Consider the following 16,445-nt stretch of genomic DNA (forward strand, 5'->3'; position numbering starts at 1 on the left):
CATGCGCGTGCGCGTTCTATGGTTGATTGAAAGGTGATGTCTGTATTTAAATGGTGATTGGCTGTTTTAACCGTAAGGCGGGACTTCCTTTCTACGTCTGTTGACCGTTGAACGCTCAGAGCTCCTTGGTTGAGCGTTCCAATTTCTCACATTCATTTGAATAGAAGTGGCCCGTCTCTGATAAACGATCTGTGGCTTGATTACAGCACTCTGTTGACAGTCGAAGTCGCGATAGCTGCCCGCGAGCTCGTGCTTGGTGGTGATTTAACGGCATTAAGCGACAGCGGGCTGTCGTTTTTCGTTAACCGGGGGCTCGGTGTGTGTGCACAGTGTGTAATCGGTTTGAAACTGATTCCCTAGCCTATCCCGAGCGATAGTAATGCCGTTAAGAGTTCTTGAGGCGGCCGATTGTCATCTCGACCTAGCTCGCGCTCGCTTAGCCACCACAGGCTAATTAATTAAGCTATGTTGTTGAATAATTATTCATTCTAAATAAACTGAAACAGAGCAACAGTGCCACAACACCCCTCCAAACGCTAAACAACAGCGGAGGCCGCCGGTGTTTCTGCGTATTGAATGAGCACAAGTGATTAAACGGTAAGTGACGCGCGTTGAACGCTTTTTATTGTACAGGTATCATGTGTGTTTCTGTGGTTTGCTTGCAAGGGTAATATTAGTCTTCAGTTTGGTAGAATGAAGGATAATTCTCTCCACTTGAAGCAACGCGGTGTGGTGCGACTGAAACGCTTACAATGATTGACGCGCAACTCGCGCGCTCACGGTCATATAAAAGTAGCGTTATAATTTTGACGCGTCGCGTTGGGAGCGTTCTGGTTGCGTCTCGTCGCTTGCAATTTCAAATAGCGCGCTGAATAAAGAAGCTCACTGATGGTGAACCGAATGTGGTCAGAGAGCTTAGCACAGCTCCTTTAGCGTGCCACGCAACTGCGTTCTTTCTCTTTAAACACGCGATTTTTGGCTCCTCAGTGGGTGATATGTCACGGTGCCATGCTATGGAGTTGTATATGCGCCACAATTCTGCACGCGCAAAATTATATTGCAAGATGAAATTTTGAGAACACAAAAAATGTTCTGGACACGCAAGATGAAATTGAGGGCACAAAAAGTGATTTTGCACATGCACAAGATGATATTTTGAGCACACACACATTTCTGCACACACAAGATGAAATTGAGGGCACAAAAAGTGATTTTGCACACGCAAGATGATATTTTGAGCATACAAACATTTTTCTGCACACGCAAGATGAAATTGAGGGCACAAAAAGTGATTTTGCACATGCACAAGATGATATTTTGAGCACACCAAAATGTTTCTGCACATGCAAGATTGAAATTGAGCGCACAAAAATGTATTTTGCATGCGCATATGGATATTTTGAGTGCAAAAAACATTAATGCATGCACAAGATTATATTTTGTGTGCACAAAAAAGTTTCTGCTCTCGCAAGATGAAATTGAGCGCACAAAAAGTGGTTTTGCACACGCATGATGATATTTTGAGAGCACAAAAAGGTTTGAATGCACAAGATGACCTTTGGAGCGCACAGTTATTTTGCGTGTGCTTGAACTCAGTTTTGTAAAGCAATGTATCTTCTTGCAAAGATAAACATTATCGTTTGCTCAAAATTAATTTATTAGAATGTGAATTTACATTTTGCTTTCTCCTACCCCACTCTGTATGAAATATGAAATAGTGCGCTGAATAAAGAAGCTTCCTGATGGTGAACAGATTGTGAGCAGAGAGCTTAGCACAGCTCCTTTAGCGTGCCACACAACTGCGTTCTTTCCATTTAAACACACAATACCGATAGCGAAGTTGGCCAGTACCTGCCGATAACCGATTAATCAACCGATATTTCAGTTGATGCTGAATGAAAAATAACACTCCGAATGAAATAGTGCTGAACTTACAAAATAAACAATATTGACTGAACCATGAAAATGCATTGTACTTTTTAAATGAAATAAATATATAACTATATATGAACTAATATTCAAATTTTAATGTGTCGTTATTTCCTTAGTCCACAAGAGGGCGCAATAAATACATAAACCATTCAGCACTGTTATATTAATGCATAGATCATTACTATTCTGGCTGTTAAAAGAGAGCATTTCATTTTCAATGCGCATAAAATCGTTTTAGTTGCTCCATATTCTCAAATGTTTACTGAAAAGTAAAACGAGGGGTGTGAACGCTTCCATAGACAGGTCACATGGTGTTACTCTTGATTCCTACTACGCCAGACTCAAGCTTCATAATAACAGCGATACACCACATTGTTTTTTATTCAGTGCAGTTGTATGTAGAGTAGCAATATTCCCAGATAGCAGTGGTATCCGGCTGAACTCGGTGGTGTAGCGGCTCAGACTATAGGGGGCTGTTCAATCAGATGAAACGCTACAGACTGGAACCAAACGTGAGGATCTCGAGACACATATATCCAAGTTGAACATCTTTCCTGACAAAGCATTTAAACGACTCATAATCTGAGAAACGCTTAAGAGAGCAAGACGCAACAACCAAAGACCTCCACCAACTGTAAGGGGCTGTTCACACCGAACGCTTTTGCAACCATCCATTCGTTTCTCTCGGCTGCGTGAAACTATTGAAGATATTAGTTTGCTTTCTCGCGTCACTAGCTTTAAATATGCAAGGCTAACGAATGCAAACGTGACCAGCTGGATGTAAACGAATGCTAATAGATAGTAACAATCGTGATATTTAAACATTTAAGTAGGACCTGCGTGTATTTTTGTCACATTGTTCTGAGCACTTGAGGTTAGCTTTAATGTTAGCATCCTCTCAGCTTCATACTGCTGTTCTCTACTAATGCAGCATCTAGTCAACAAATTAATTACTTTATAGTGATCTGACGTATACTGTAGTGTATTGCAGGGGTGCCCACGCTTTTTTAACTCAATAAGATCATTTAAAATAAGAAAATGCTTGTTGGGACTACTGCATGTATCCCTACATGGAATTCATCTTGTAATTAATAAAAAAATATATAATAATGTTCAATGTTGATATCATTCCGTTTAAAACTAAACCCAAAACACCTACAGCACAATAGATTACAATAGCCATTGTATTTACCTTATTCTGATGACGAGTAAATATTGACCTTGCGAGGTTTTGTTTATTCAGTTGCCATGACAACTAGGTTTGCGCATACGCGCCTTCCAAGGACTTCTGAGAACAGAGCGCGAAATTGCGATGCTACTACCCGGATTAGCTACTGTCTGATTCCATTCAGTTTTGCCTAATCCGGGCAGTAGCATCGCAATTTCGCGCTCTGTTCTCAGAAGTCCTTGGAAGGCGCGTATGCGCAAACCTAGTTGTCATGGCAACTGAATAAACAAAACCTCGCAAGGTCAATATTTACTCGTCAAGTACAAGTCAGACAGAAACTAAAAGAAAGACATTATATTTATTTTGAGTAAAATTTAACGAAAGTACATTTAAATTGTGTGCGATCTACCAGCATTGCCTTTGCGATCGACGTATTGGGCACCCCTGGTGTATTGTATAAATAGCTTTTCATTGTTGATGTTTTAAATCCGCATCTGAATTGTCCGCTCCATGTAGTCTGACTTGTCAAAACAAACACCACAAGGCATCAGTGAAGTGATGGTTTTTATTTGGCCACTAGTGGGCGCGCTCATACTGTATAACGACAGCGGTTCCTTCCCAGCCGCTCCAGCACCGGACGCAATCAGTGTGGATTTTTCCCGATAACCGATAGTTCCAGAAATCTGTTATCGGTGCCAATTAATCAGCAAAACCGATATATCAGTCGACCTCTAGACAAAGTCGTTCAAATTTTAAGGTGTCCTCCTCAAGAGGGTGCTTAACGGACAAATCAGCATAAGCCTCCATTGGAGTGCAAGTGAAACTCGGGTCATTTTTCGGCACAGTCATTGACCAGCTGAATAAAAAATGGCATTACATGTCAAAAAGGTTTCCGACCCTTGCTCGAGCTACTAGTACACTAGATTTGTGGTGCCTGTTTTAGTTCAGAATTGAGAACATCAATCTGTGCTGAATTATTCATGAGTGTGGTTGGTGCAAGTACAGAAATGCTTAATTATCAGCATTCTCTGTTTGCTCACGTGCTTACTGCCGCTCTCTTGTGAGTCCTGTTGACCCTGTTTTACAGTTTAATGTTTGATCTGCAATCAGTTTGCACTGCTCTCATTGTCATGTCTAACCAGTATATTGGGATTTCCACAGAATTAAGCCTTCCCTAAGCTCCGCCCCCCTTGGTTAGCGTTGCTCTGCAGAACTCCCTATTGGAATGAATGGGAGAATGCTGTGAGCGTTGTTTTGGGCTATATATTCTCATTAACGGAATGGATAATATTTTTACATGGGCTGATATGAAGAGTGGCATTTTAATGCATATTTATCAGAAGTTTGTTGTAAAAGAAATTAAGTTATGCAGAAACTGTGTAGACTGAATCAGAATCAAGGCAAACGATTATTAGTCACTTGAATTTAATAGCGGTTACACCTGTAATATCATCAGTGAACAGCGGTTTATAACGACTCATAACACTCGTTTTGATGCTGTGAACGGTTTATCTACTATTGCTTTTACTATGACTTTAATCAATACATAAATGAGTTAACGTTCAGTTATTAGCTTTCATTTATCTTGGAGTAAATGTACACTGACTGGCCCAAAATAAAAAGTCACATGGTCTAATATTTCATTGGACCGCCTTTAGCTTTGATTATCTTATGCAACGTCACAACGTTTATTTCTGTCCAGAGTTGCGTTTATTTTTGGTCGAGATCTTGTATTGATGGGAGAGTCAAACCAGTTTTTTTGGCCCTGCAGTGTAGATGTTGATGCAGATGTTATACAGTGTTTCCCACAGGATTTTGTGAGACTATGGGGGGTGGACCTCCGACCCTCTAGGGGGGGTCCCTTACGGGGCCTTAAGATTGAAAGTTAAATACTTCCATCTGGTGCACTTTGAGAGCATAATTATTAGGCTAGTATTGTGCACTTGTAAACAGTTTTGTGCTCTTAAAGCTGCAGTACGCAACTTTGATATAAATTGAATTGTGAGAAACGGCGCCCCCAATTCTTCCCCATGTACATGATGCTCTTCACCCCCAGCCAGGGTTTAATTGACAGCTGTTCACAAACAGAGCCAAGGTCTGTCTCGCCAAAAGCGATCGGCTAAAATCTCATCTGGGGTTTGACGTCTCTTAAAATAATGTTGTATGCTCATTCTGAAAAGCAGGGTACAAACTAGGCATGTCAGTTTCAGCTTTTTATCTTTTAACATTACCTCTGACTGCTAATGATAGCTAGCTAGTGAACAAGCCGTAAGCAGTATAACGTTATGCCAATTAACCTAGTAACGCTGATGTTAATTTAGGTTAATCATGAGTTTACAGCGGCGGGTGAGGAGCTGACTGAACTGACTGGCGCACGCGAGAGAGGTGCACTTTGCCAATTAACCTAGCAATGCTAACGTTAATTTACGTTAATCATGAGTTGACAGCGGCGGGTGAGGAGCTGACTGAACTGACTGGCGCACGCGAGAGAGGTGCACTTTGCCAATTAACCTAGCAATGCTAACGTTAATTTACGTTAATCATGAGTTGACAGCAGCAGGTGAGGAGCTGACTGAACTGACTGGCGCACGCGAGAGATGTGCACTTTGCCAATTAACCTAGTAACGCTAACGTTAATTTACGTTAATCATGAGTTTACAGCAGCGGGTGAGGAGCTGACTGAACTGACTGGCGCACGCGAGAGATGTGCACTTTGCCAATTAACCTAGTAACGCTAACGTTAATTTACGTTAATCATGAGTTGACAGCAGCAGGTGAGGAGCTGACTGAACTGACTGGCGCACGCGAGAGATGTGCACTTTGCCAATTAACCTAGTAACGCTAACGTTAATTTACGTTAATCATGAGTTTACAGCAGCGGGTGAGGAGCTGACTGAACTGACTGGCACACACGAGAGAGGTGCACTTTGCCAATTAACCTAGTAACGCTAACGTTAATTTACGTTAATCATGAGTTTACAGCAGCAGGTGAGGAGCTGACTGAACTGACTGGCACACGCGAGAGATGTGCACTTTGCCAATTAACCTAGTAACGCTAACGTTAATTTACGTTAATCATGAGTTGACAGCAGCAGGTGAGGAGCTGACTGAACTGACTGGCGCATGCGAGAGAACGCAAAACGACCTTTATTTTATGTTATTACGAGAATGAGAAGTGCAAAAATATTTTCGGTTCATTATGAGACCGTGGCGGGGCAATTAATGGGAAACACTGAGTTATATGTTCATTTGGGAATGAGGGCTGGCGTAGTTTAATCCATATCATGCTGTTCTCCAGATTTATTTTAAGATTATTTAATATGAAAGAAAGGAAAACATTGCGTGTATCTTCTCTGGGTTACTCACGTCTCTATTACAAACGATCCGGCAACAACGTGCTTGATTTTTTTGGATTATTTGGATAAAATCCTGCTTAAAAGGACTCAAACACACATTACTTCAATAGGCTGTCATTAGACAATATCAAACATGTGTCATGAGTGCTGGCGGCAGGGCAACAAGGGTTGCTAAGACTGGATTGGTCAGAAGCACTTTTAGGGCGGGGCTTAGGAAAAGGGTTAATTGGAACACCCTTCATTCACAAAGTTCCACACGTTCCTCAACCCTTATGTGTATGTTTAATAAATGTTTAGGCTAATTTGTTGTCATTTTAAGCTGCCAATAAGAGTCTTATGCTCTTAGCTGTTTAGCTTAATGTACCATATTTAAATCCATTCCACAGAATCGCACCGATTTCTGATTTTCCCCCAAATCGGTGCCGAAAATATTATGTGAATGCACCGAAAAGTCTGCCGACTCTGTTTGTTGGCATTGCGGTCTCATCAGCTCGCCCATGAATTATAACCTAGCATACCTGTTGAATAAAAATCTGTGCCAACTGGGCACCAATGGCACTGTTTAGGAATGTATCTACTTAAATATAAAAAACTATTTAAATACATATGAATTACATTCTGATCAACAATGTCTTCAAAACATTTTAAATGCAGACAAAGTCCTAGAACGGATACTTAATTATTAATTTAGTGACTAGTTTTTAAATAATAACACCCTGTTAGGTTGTTTCCCTCACAGCATCTAATTATGTTGCCATACATGCAGACAAAGCTGTGTCTAAAGTTGTGGTTTAATTAAAACTAACCTAATCAGTGTGTTTACACGGTAATATTGTCTAAACCAATGCGGATTGAAGTTAAAGCATGTTTGCGGATCTGTTTGGCGCAGTCCTCCCACAGATGCCGATGTGTGTGAGATGGAGTGTGTTCACGCTCATATTTAGCTGTAAGGGCTGCTGTAATATTGATGAAGGTGCTGTGTGATGATGGCTTCATGTGTTCATGTTGGGACTGAACATGGCGAACAGTCCAGATTTAGTGCAGATCACAGTGTTCGAGCAGTTCTGTGTGTAATTGTGGTTGTGTTATGATGTGCATGTGTGTGTGGTTTTTGTTTTTCTTATGGTGGTTTGCAGCAGCGCAGGCAGTGTGCTGTTTTTTTTTTTTTTTCTTGAGAGATTTGAAGAGCTATATATAGAAGCCTGCTGGAGCAGTGAGCATGTGCTGTAAATTCCCTCCCTCCCTCCTCTCTCTCTCGCTCGCTCGCTCGCTCGCTCGCCCGCTCATCTCTGACTCCCATATCCATGATTCTGTTAGACACTCTCTTTTTCATCTCGCACCTTCCTTCTCTTCCTCTAATTCCCACTTTCTTTTCATCCGTTGTGTTCTCTCGCTCTCTCTCTCGCTCTCTCTCTCGCTCTCTCTCTCGCTCTCTCTCTCTCGCGCTCTCTCTCGCTCTCTCTCTCTCGCGCTCTCTCTCGCGCTCTCTCTCTCTCTCGCTCTCTCTCTTCTGTCCTCATTTGCTGTTTCCCTATTTTTTCTTTCTGCACAACCACCCTCTCTCTCTCTCTCTCTCTCTCTCTCTCTCTCTCTCTCTCTCTCTCTCTCCCCATGGATTTTTGCTTTTGAATTATTAATGGCTGCTGGATGGCAGTGACTGGGGGGCAATGCTGAGAATTGGAGTTCTTACGGTGGCAAAGCGCCATGCTAGGCTGTCAGTTACCTGCCTTGAGCTAGGACCGAGAATGAGACCTCCCGCTGTGACAGACAGACAGATCCAAACAGGATGGTAGGGGTGGGCTCATTGGCACAGTGGGTGGGTGATGAGAGTGTGCAAATTATACAGTCTATTTTCAAATTGGCTCGTGGGTTATTTCATGTCAGCTCAGCCAAATTTAAGAGAATTTCCCAGCTGAAATGTGTGATTTTGTTAATACTTAATGCTAATAATACCAAATTTTTATGTCTCTATTCTCTCTCTTTTATTTTGCCCTTTTAAGGACAATCAGGTATTGGTTGTCTTGCAAACGACATAATGAAAACCCCTGGCATAAAGATAAGATCTTGTGATTTTAAGAATCAGTGTTGAGATCAACACTGAGATCACAATCAAGATTGCAATTAATGGAATATATATATATTTATACTACAGGGCTGTTGAATGCTTGATTCTGATTGGTTGAGAACGTTCTAAGGTGTGCAATTATTTTCAGGGAAACGCACGGCTAAAGTAGTTCCAGGCAGGTCTTGACCGCATTACAGTTCCATATCACTTCGCGTAGTCAACTGTAATAACGGAAAATAGGATACAATTCATAACAAGAAGTGACAGCGACAAATCCACTTCAACTTCAAGAGGAAAAAAATGACAGACTATTTTGATTTTCCGGAAGTAAATTTTAATATTTATGGTGAACATAAACATTTTAACAACTGGGCGACCGCAGTATTGATAGCTCAGATGAAAAAACAAATAAACGGAAGAGGACATCAAAGGCAGCCGGCAACAACAAAAGACATAAAACAATCAGCGAAGAACAGCTAGACCGACTCGAGGGCGAAAAACATGAAGAAAACACCAAAAAACAACAGCTTGGGCTGTCAATGTGTTTAACGTGCAGTTTAATTTTAATAAATAAATTCGTTCGAATTAACGAATGAATTATAACGTATGAATTAATAAATAAATTAAATAATATGACGCTACATGATTTTCTGTCTCATTATTGCAACCTCTGTCTCTCTAATAACTACACTAATAACTGCATTAGTCTGCTGTCAGTGGCTCAAACCTCCGTTACTAACTCTAAATGACGTTTTGGAATTAGCAACGGAGGCATGGGATTAGATGCGTAAGAAATTAGTCCTACATACAAGAGCGTTTTAATGACAAAAACTTGACAAACGTCTAGAATCACATCATCTGAACAATGTTTCGAGGTGTGGTAACTGTAGTATAAGCGGAATAATTGACTCCGGGCCGTTGAATTATTAGAAAAATAATGCACACCGAGTGTAACGGCCACTCCGCTTCGCGTCGTGACCGCATTACCACCCGGGTGTGCATTATTTTTCTAATAATTCAACGGCCCGTCGTCAATTATTCCTTACGTATATATTTAAGCAATATCACACTCGCAAGAGTGTGATATGGCCCTATATCAGCACTGCTGTGATTCGGCCGCAGGAAATTACAGCAGTGCCGATATAGGACCATATAGCACGGTTGCGAGTGTGATATTGCTTGTATACAACAGTTCAATGAACAAGTACATTTTAAAAAATGCGGAAAAACCGAGTACGGTCATAAAAACGCATTTATGCATGGAACTACTTTATTACGCAACAAATCTGCCGTTGCTGGTTCAAAACAAATGATGTGTCCAAACTGCCGTTAGTTAATTCAAAATGTTCACTTCAGAAATAGTATCATGGCTTGTGCTGTTTCTAACAAGTTATTGGATAAACAAGAGAGAGAGAGAGAGAGAGAGAGAGAGAGAGAGAGAGAGAGAGAGAGAGAGAGAGAGAGAGAGAGAGAGAGAGAGGTTCACCTGTTGCCACACCCAATCAGATATTTCTCATTGGAAAATAGACATCCAAGCGGGGGTATTCCTCTCTATTTTGCGGTAGCCGGTGTGCAAGAGTCATTCACTATAGAAACAGCGATGTCCTCCGCCATTTTAAACAGTATCCAATGTGGAAACTCCAATAAAAGGTAAGCACTTGAGTTCTGTAATAAATCAGTCTGTTGTGTCTCTCAGCATGAGCCTTAATCCTGAAGTTGTCCGTTTAAAGCTATTTCCCAGTTTTGGTAATGTACTAGTAATTCGAGCGATCACGGAGCGCAGTTCTATGTAAACGATGACTAACGGATTCACTATGTCTCAAACTGGCACACAAGAATGATCTTCAAATCAAATCACTTTATTGTCACACGACCATGTACACAAGTGCAACAGTGGGTGAAAGTCTTGTGCAGTTCTGAGCAACATAGCAGTCATGACGGTAACGAGACATATACAATTACAATAAACAACATACTTGCACAACACAATAATAATATACAATTTTGCCACCACCTGCTTGCTAACATAGGTAATGTCAAAAATAAAGCCAGTAACTCCTTACATATACACTTTAGTTTAGAACAGCATAAACGCGGAGTGATACACACAATGAAGCGACCGAGTGCTGATGATGTCACACCATCAGTGCTCATGGAACGTCTCTCGTACAGTCAGATTCGAGGACCGGAACTAACTGTGGTAACAGTTGAAATGTGTTGTTCGCCAGGACATAACTTACATTTACTTACATTTTACTGTTATATTCGTATTTGTAAGTTTAAGAAATGTAAACAAAGTATTTCCATTTTTGTTTTTCAGACCTTGAATAATGCAAAGAAGTTCATATTCATTTTTAAACAACACGATACTCATGTTTTACTTTAGGAAGAGTTCAGAAATCAATGTTTGCTGGAATAATCCTGATTTTCAATCGCAGCTTTCATGTGTGTTGGCATGCCCTCTGCCAGTCTTTCACATTGCTGTTGGGTGACTTTATGCCACTCCTGGTGCACAAATTCAAGCATCTCTGCTTTGTTTGATGGCTTGTGGCCGTCCATCTTCCTCTTGATCACATTCCAGAGGTTTTCAATGGGGTTCAGGTCTGGACTTTGGGCTGGCCATGACTGGGTCTTGATCCGGTGGTCCTCCATCCACACCTTGATTGACCTGTCTGTGGCATGGAGCATTGTCCTGCTGGAGAAACCAATCCTCAGTGTTGGGGAACATTGTCGGAGCAAAAGGAAGTTTTCTTCCAGGATAACCTTGTACGTGGTTTGATTCATGCGTCCTTCACAAAGACGAATCTGCCCGATTACAGCCTTGCTGAAGCACCAACAAATAATCACCAATCCTCCACTAAATTTCCCAATGGGCACGAGACACTGTGGTATGATGGCGTCTTCAGGTCTCCGTCTAACCATTAGATGACCAGGTGGAGCATCGGTCATGATGGGAGCTGGTCCACTTTGTTAAAATAATTTTTCCTATCCCACCTTATTATGCATTAACATTTATGCATTTGGCAGACACTTTTATCCAATGCGTCTTATTACAGGGACATTCCCCTGGAGCAACCTGGATTTAAGTGCCTTGCTCAAGGAGACAATGGTGGTGGTTGTGGGGATCGAACCGGCAACCTTCTGCCTACCAGTTCTGTGCTTTAGCCCACTACACCACCACCACTCCTGCCGAGACCAATGTGAGCTATTATAGGGTTCAATTGACAAAAAACTGTCTACACTGTTGACTGTGGTGCTCTTCTTTTTGTTTGAGCATCCCAATATTGCGTCATTGACTCAATCAATGGTGGGGTTGAGGCAGGACAATTTATTGTCTAACCAATGGCTGACAGAGATATGTTGTTTTTTAATTCCTTTTGCTGGCACTAGTGCCATTCAAAAACAGCAGGATGGAGCACAACAGATTGGAACAGAACTCAAGGCTCTCGAGATGTGTTTTTGTGTGAAGTTAAATTGTTTTTAAGTCCCCCCTTCCTCATAAAGACTGTTCGTCTCTTAAATTGGCACAGATGACGAAGAGGAAGAAGGCCGAAGGGTGTGTGCTCTAAACAGTGTTTTCCTCCGTAATTAGGGCGCCGTGTTTAGGGCCATGTTTTCAAATTTAATAAAATGTTGTCATTAAGCTGTCTAATCAAATAAACGTATAGAATTGTATTATAATGAAAACAGAACAAAAACTTTTCAACATATCATTGCATTATTTTTATTAAATGAAGATGATCTATACTGATCCCAAAACACAATATTTGAGTTTTTTAATGTATTTAATTAGTCAAATACAGTAGAGCATCACAGTGTCCATGAAAGCAGAAAATAAAATCTTGCTTGTGAGATATTGCTTAAGTGTAATAATTATTTATATAGCCTATAATTATCATTATCATTACTACTAAGTAATGTAACGCTGTCGCATTTTTTCCATTTCAGATGTCTAGTTAAAAGGGACCTTTATTTTGACATATTGGCAGAGAACCGGATGCTTTAGGCGGCTTCACCAGACTTCTCCCCTTCGTAAAGCAGTTCACCCTATGGACTAATGTGCTTATTAAACTACAAAAGGCTTTGATTTATGTATATAAATATATAGACCATTTCAAGGACCATTAGTTGGCGACGTCAAGTGATGTCATTGTTCCATGAACATTACCTGCTTGTCAAAACCGATTATTTAGCAGAGACTGGTAGGGCTGCACAATTAAGCGATTTTGGCTGCCATGATTATGTAATCGTGAATATTGACGATAACGGCATTCAATTTAAGTGTGCTCCTGTTGCGCCAATGGTTTCCATTTACAACATGTTTTTGCAGCGGTTGAGTGTTTTAACCAATCATAAGTTGAAAAATGTAGGAGCACATAAAGAACTTTTGGGGTGCAATGAAAATGTATCAAATAATGGATAAAAGGAGACATTTATAAGATATATTTACATTTTTAATTCTGCTTCAAACTGAATTTATTTAATAATTATGTAATTATTTACAATTTCAACTGCTTTAAACCGTATGAACGGTATGAACACTTCTATAATAAAGTAGTTCTTCGTTCTAAGCGCCCCAAAAAGTCTGCTCAGTCCGTTTAGATCGAAAGGATATCACTGGTCCAGAAGCATTTGTAAGCAGGTCGTCTGGCCCGCTTTGAGCTCAGCCAGCGGTCCACAGCAGGACTAGGATCAAATTGCTCTACCGAAGGTCTCTCCAAGCTGATTCGCATCAAGTCTTCAGTTGTGGACACTCCAAGGCAGCTTCTTGTTTTTTATTTTCTCCCAATTTGGAAAGCCCAATTCCCACTACTTAGTAGGTCCTTGTGGTGGCGCGGTTACTCACCTCAATCCGGGTTGCGGAGGACTAGTCCTAGTTGCGTCCGCTTCTGAGAATGTCAATCTGGGCATCTTATCACGTGACCCTGTGCATGAGACTCGCAGCATGTGGAGGCTCATGCTACTCTCCGCGGTTCACGCACAAATTACCACGTGCCCCATTGAGAGCGAGAACCCCGAGGAGGTTACCCCATGTGACTCTACCCTCCCTAGCAACCGGGCCAATTTGGTTGCTTAGGAGACCTGGCTGGAGTCACTCTGCACGGACTGGATTCGGACTCGCGACTCCAGGGGTGATAGTCAGCGTCAATACTCGCTGAGATACCCAGACCCCTTTCTTGTTGAATTCCTGATGCAGCTTTGGGCAGAAAGTCCTCTTTCACACGGGGCAGCTGAAGTCGGGAGCACCAGTATGATCTGCACCAACTCTAGTATGCTCTAAGGGAGAAGATGGGAATTTGGGACTGCTCTGCCATACTTTGTAGACTTGCTTGTAGGGGTCCTTATCAGCAACATCTCCCACAAGCCAGTGTAGGTTTTGTCCCTGAGGTTCTGCCTTAACAGGATTGTGAGCCCTTGCCACTCATCCTGGATTGTAACTATATAGGCGGATCTTTTGTGACGTGATTGTTTATGTTTGTCGCGTTGCATCATGGGAATCGTGTGGCAGGAAACACCGCTAGATACCTGTCATTTGATTGTTTTGCACGTTTGGAGGAGGATTTAGAGAAGAGGATGGTTCACTCTTGCTGTGTGGTCGATTGTACGGCTCGTTGGGGGCCTGATAAAAAGTTTTTTCGAATTCCCTCCGAAAAGGATCGTGAAAAACGAAAGAAATGGTTGTGTGCAATTACATTCTGTAGCTGTGCTTTGATACCTGCAAGCCTCACTAGTACATGCAGCATTTGTAAGTCCTATCCTGACAGCTGCTTCTACTTTAAACATTAAAGCTGCTACATGACTGCATGTTTCTCCAAGACTGGATTTGAAAGGAGAAATGTGTAAGCTGTGATATACAATTTTTCACCATAGTACAGACGCCATTGAAAGTCTCACACTGAACACAATTGAATTGGTACAACAGTCACTACATTTTCAATAAATAAATAAGAACACTGATCAATGAAGACTTACCCGGCTTTGCAGTCGCAGTGAGCAGTGATTATTTCGCCGTTCTCTTTGGCGATCACCCACGGAGATGCGAATCACGCTGTGACTCTGCTTGGCCAGGTCGAACCTCTGCTTTTAGCACGATCACTGCTTTCTGTTTGGCAGAAAAGATCGGCCCAACTTTTCGAGAAACAAAATAATCATAGGCCTCCAGACTTTTGAAAGCCTTTAATCTTTCATGAGTGAAGGGTCCAGGGGTTTCTATTAAATAAGAATAAATGTCTCCCCAGCAGATTGGTGGCCAAGACACGGGCGAGTCGGACCAACGTTTTTTGTCATCCCAGATCTCATATGGGCTTTGAATAACTTCGATTTTGTCACCAATACAAATTTTGAGCTTCTCTCCAAACCTCCTCCGGTCTTCAGATGTTAAAGTTCTTATATATTGTGGATTTCGCCCGCTAACTCTCTTGAAAGTGCTCGTCGCGTCTTTACAGCCCGCCATACTGTTTTTGTTGCCACACAACCACTCGCGCATGCGTACAAAGATGTCAACAAAGATCCTCCTATTGCACCCTGCTCTGAAGTATAGAAAAGCAATTGAGTTTGCACACATGCAACAAGTGTCTCAAATGGCAATGCAGTGTCCTATTAAATAAATTCTTATCCTGTTAGAGGCTCTTCAAAATGCCTAACCAGGTCTGCCACGCTGTCATCTCCCAAGGCAAGTAGGTTCACTTGCTCTTCTGGCCATTTGCCAGGGTTGAGCACTCCTGAAAGATTTAAGTATTGTCTGGATGCCCCCTTGTCCTTCACCAAACCAACAAACCTCGCTTTGATATAGGGCTGGGCGATATGGCAAAATATATTATCACAATATTTTTTTCCATATTTATCGATATTTGTTACGATATATAATTTAATAATGCTGCCCGTTTGAAAAGTATACTGATAATGATGCCTGAAGAAACCAGAAGGTTCAATAGTTGTTGAACTATATAGTTTATTAACATAAATAAATAACAATGCAAACATTTAACTGTGCAAACATGGATTGGTTGAGAATATATTTTGTTATAAAAGAATATTGATAAACTTTAAATCTAAATGTTAACATTTTACTTTTAGCAAACATGCTTTATCTGCTTTGACAAAACAATGCAAGTTAGCTTGCCTTGTAACTTATTATAAAATATAAAACTAAAAGCTGTGACTACAGTACTATCACATCAAATTTCTTTGGCAGGGCAGCAAACATTTCAAAATGTTTGTAGAGGTACAACCAAGACAACAAATGTAAACAAGTGAACCACAAAGTCCCTGGCAGATTTAAGTACTTAACTGTCAGATAAATAAAATATTAATTGTGTACTGGTTTTAAATATCTCAAATGTTTTAGAGGTAGAAATCTGAGTAAAAAGTGCAAAATGTAAACATTGTAAACCAGTCACTATGCTACACCTTTTAGGTAGTGCTCATCATATATCCTTGCTCCTTTTTGATCGTTTTTCATATGGGGCAATGGTCGCAAAAGACGACACCATTGATTGTTGTTTAGGTACAGCCCCGCTTGCGCTGCTAACAACAGAAGAACCACTAACGTTAGCATGTTGGGCAAAACCTGTGGACGGAGTAACATTAACATGGGCCCGCATTTTCATACTCTCGGTGTGGTCGCTGGGATGGTACCTTTTCAGGGGACCGAAAAGGTTTGTTGTGTTTCCCGTCTTGGTTATCACCGACCGACAGCATATTTTGCAGACCGTCTTTATTTGCGCGTCGTCGCTTTTCAGATATCCAAACCACTTCCATATAATTGACGTCTTGTTACCTTTTTTGTCAACAATTTCCTCAGCTTTGGAAGATAGTTCGAGTTCACTTTCACCGTCGCTTTCGTGTTCGTCGTTTCCACTCATTTTTTCTTTACATTCACTTTCTTCACTGCCGGTAGCTCAAACAGTGCTCCGCTAGCAAA

At 41.2% G+C, this 16,445-nt stretch overlaps 1 pseudogene; it reads left to right on the forward strand.

The window, feature by feature from the left end:
- Positions 1 to 206: 206 nt before the first annotated feature.
- Positions 207 to 16,445, forward strand: part of LOC127653558 (R3H domain-containing protein 2-like) — a 90,556-nt pseudogene continuing 74,317 nt past the window's right edge.

Source organism: Xyrauchen texanus, chromosome 13 (genome assembly GCF_025860055.1).
Source record: "Xyrauchen texanus isolate HMW12.3.18 chromosome 13, RBS_HiC_50CHRs, whole genome shotgun sequence".
Classification (NCBI taxonomy): Eukaryota; Metazoa; Chordata; class Actinopteri; order Cypriniformes; family Catostomidae; genus Xyrauchen; species Xyrauchen texanus.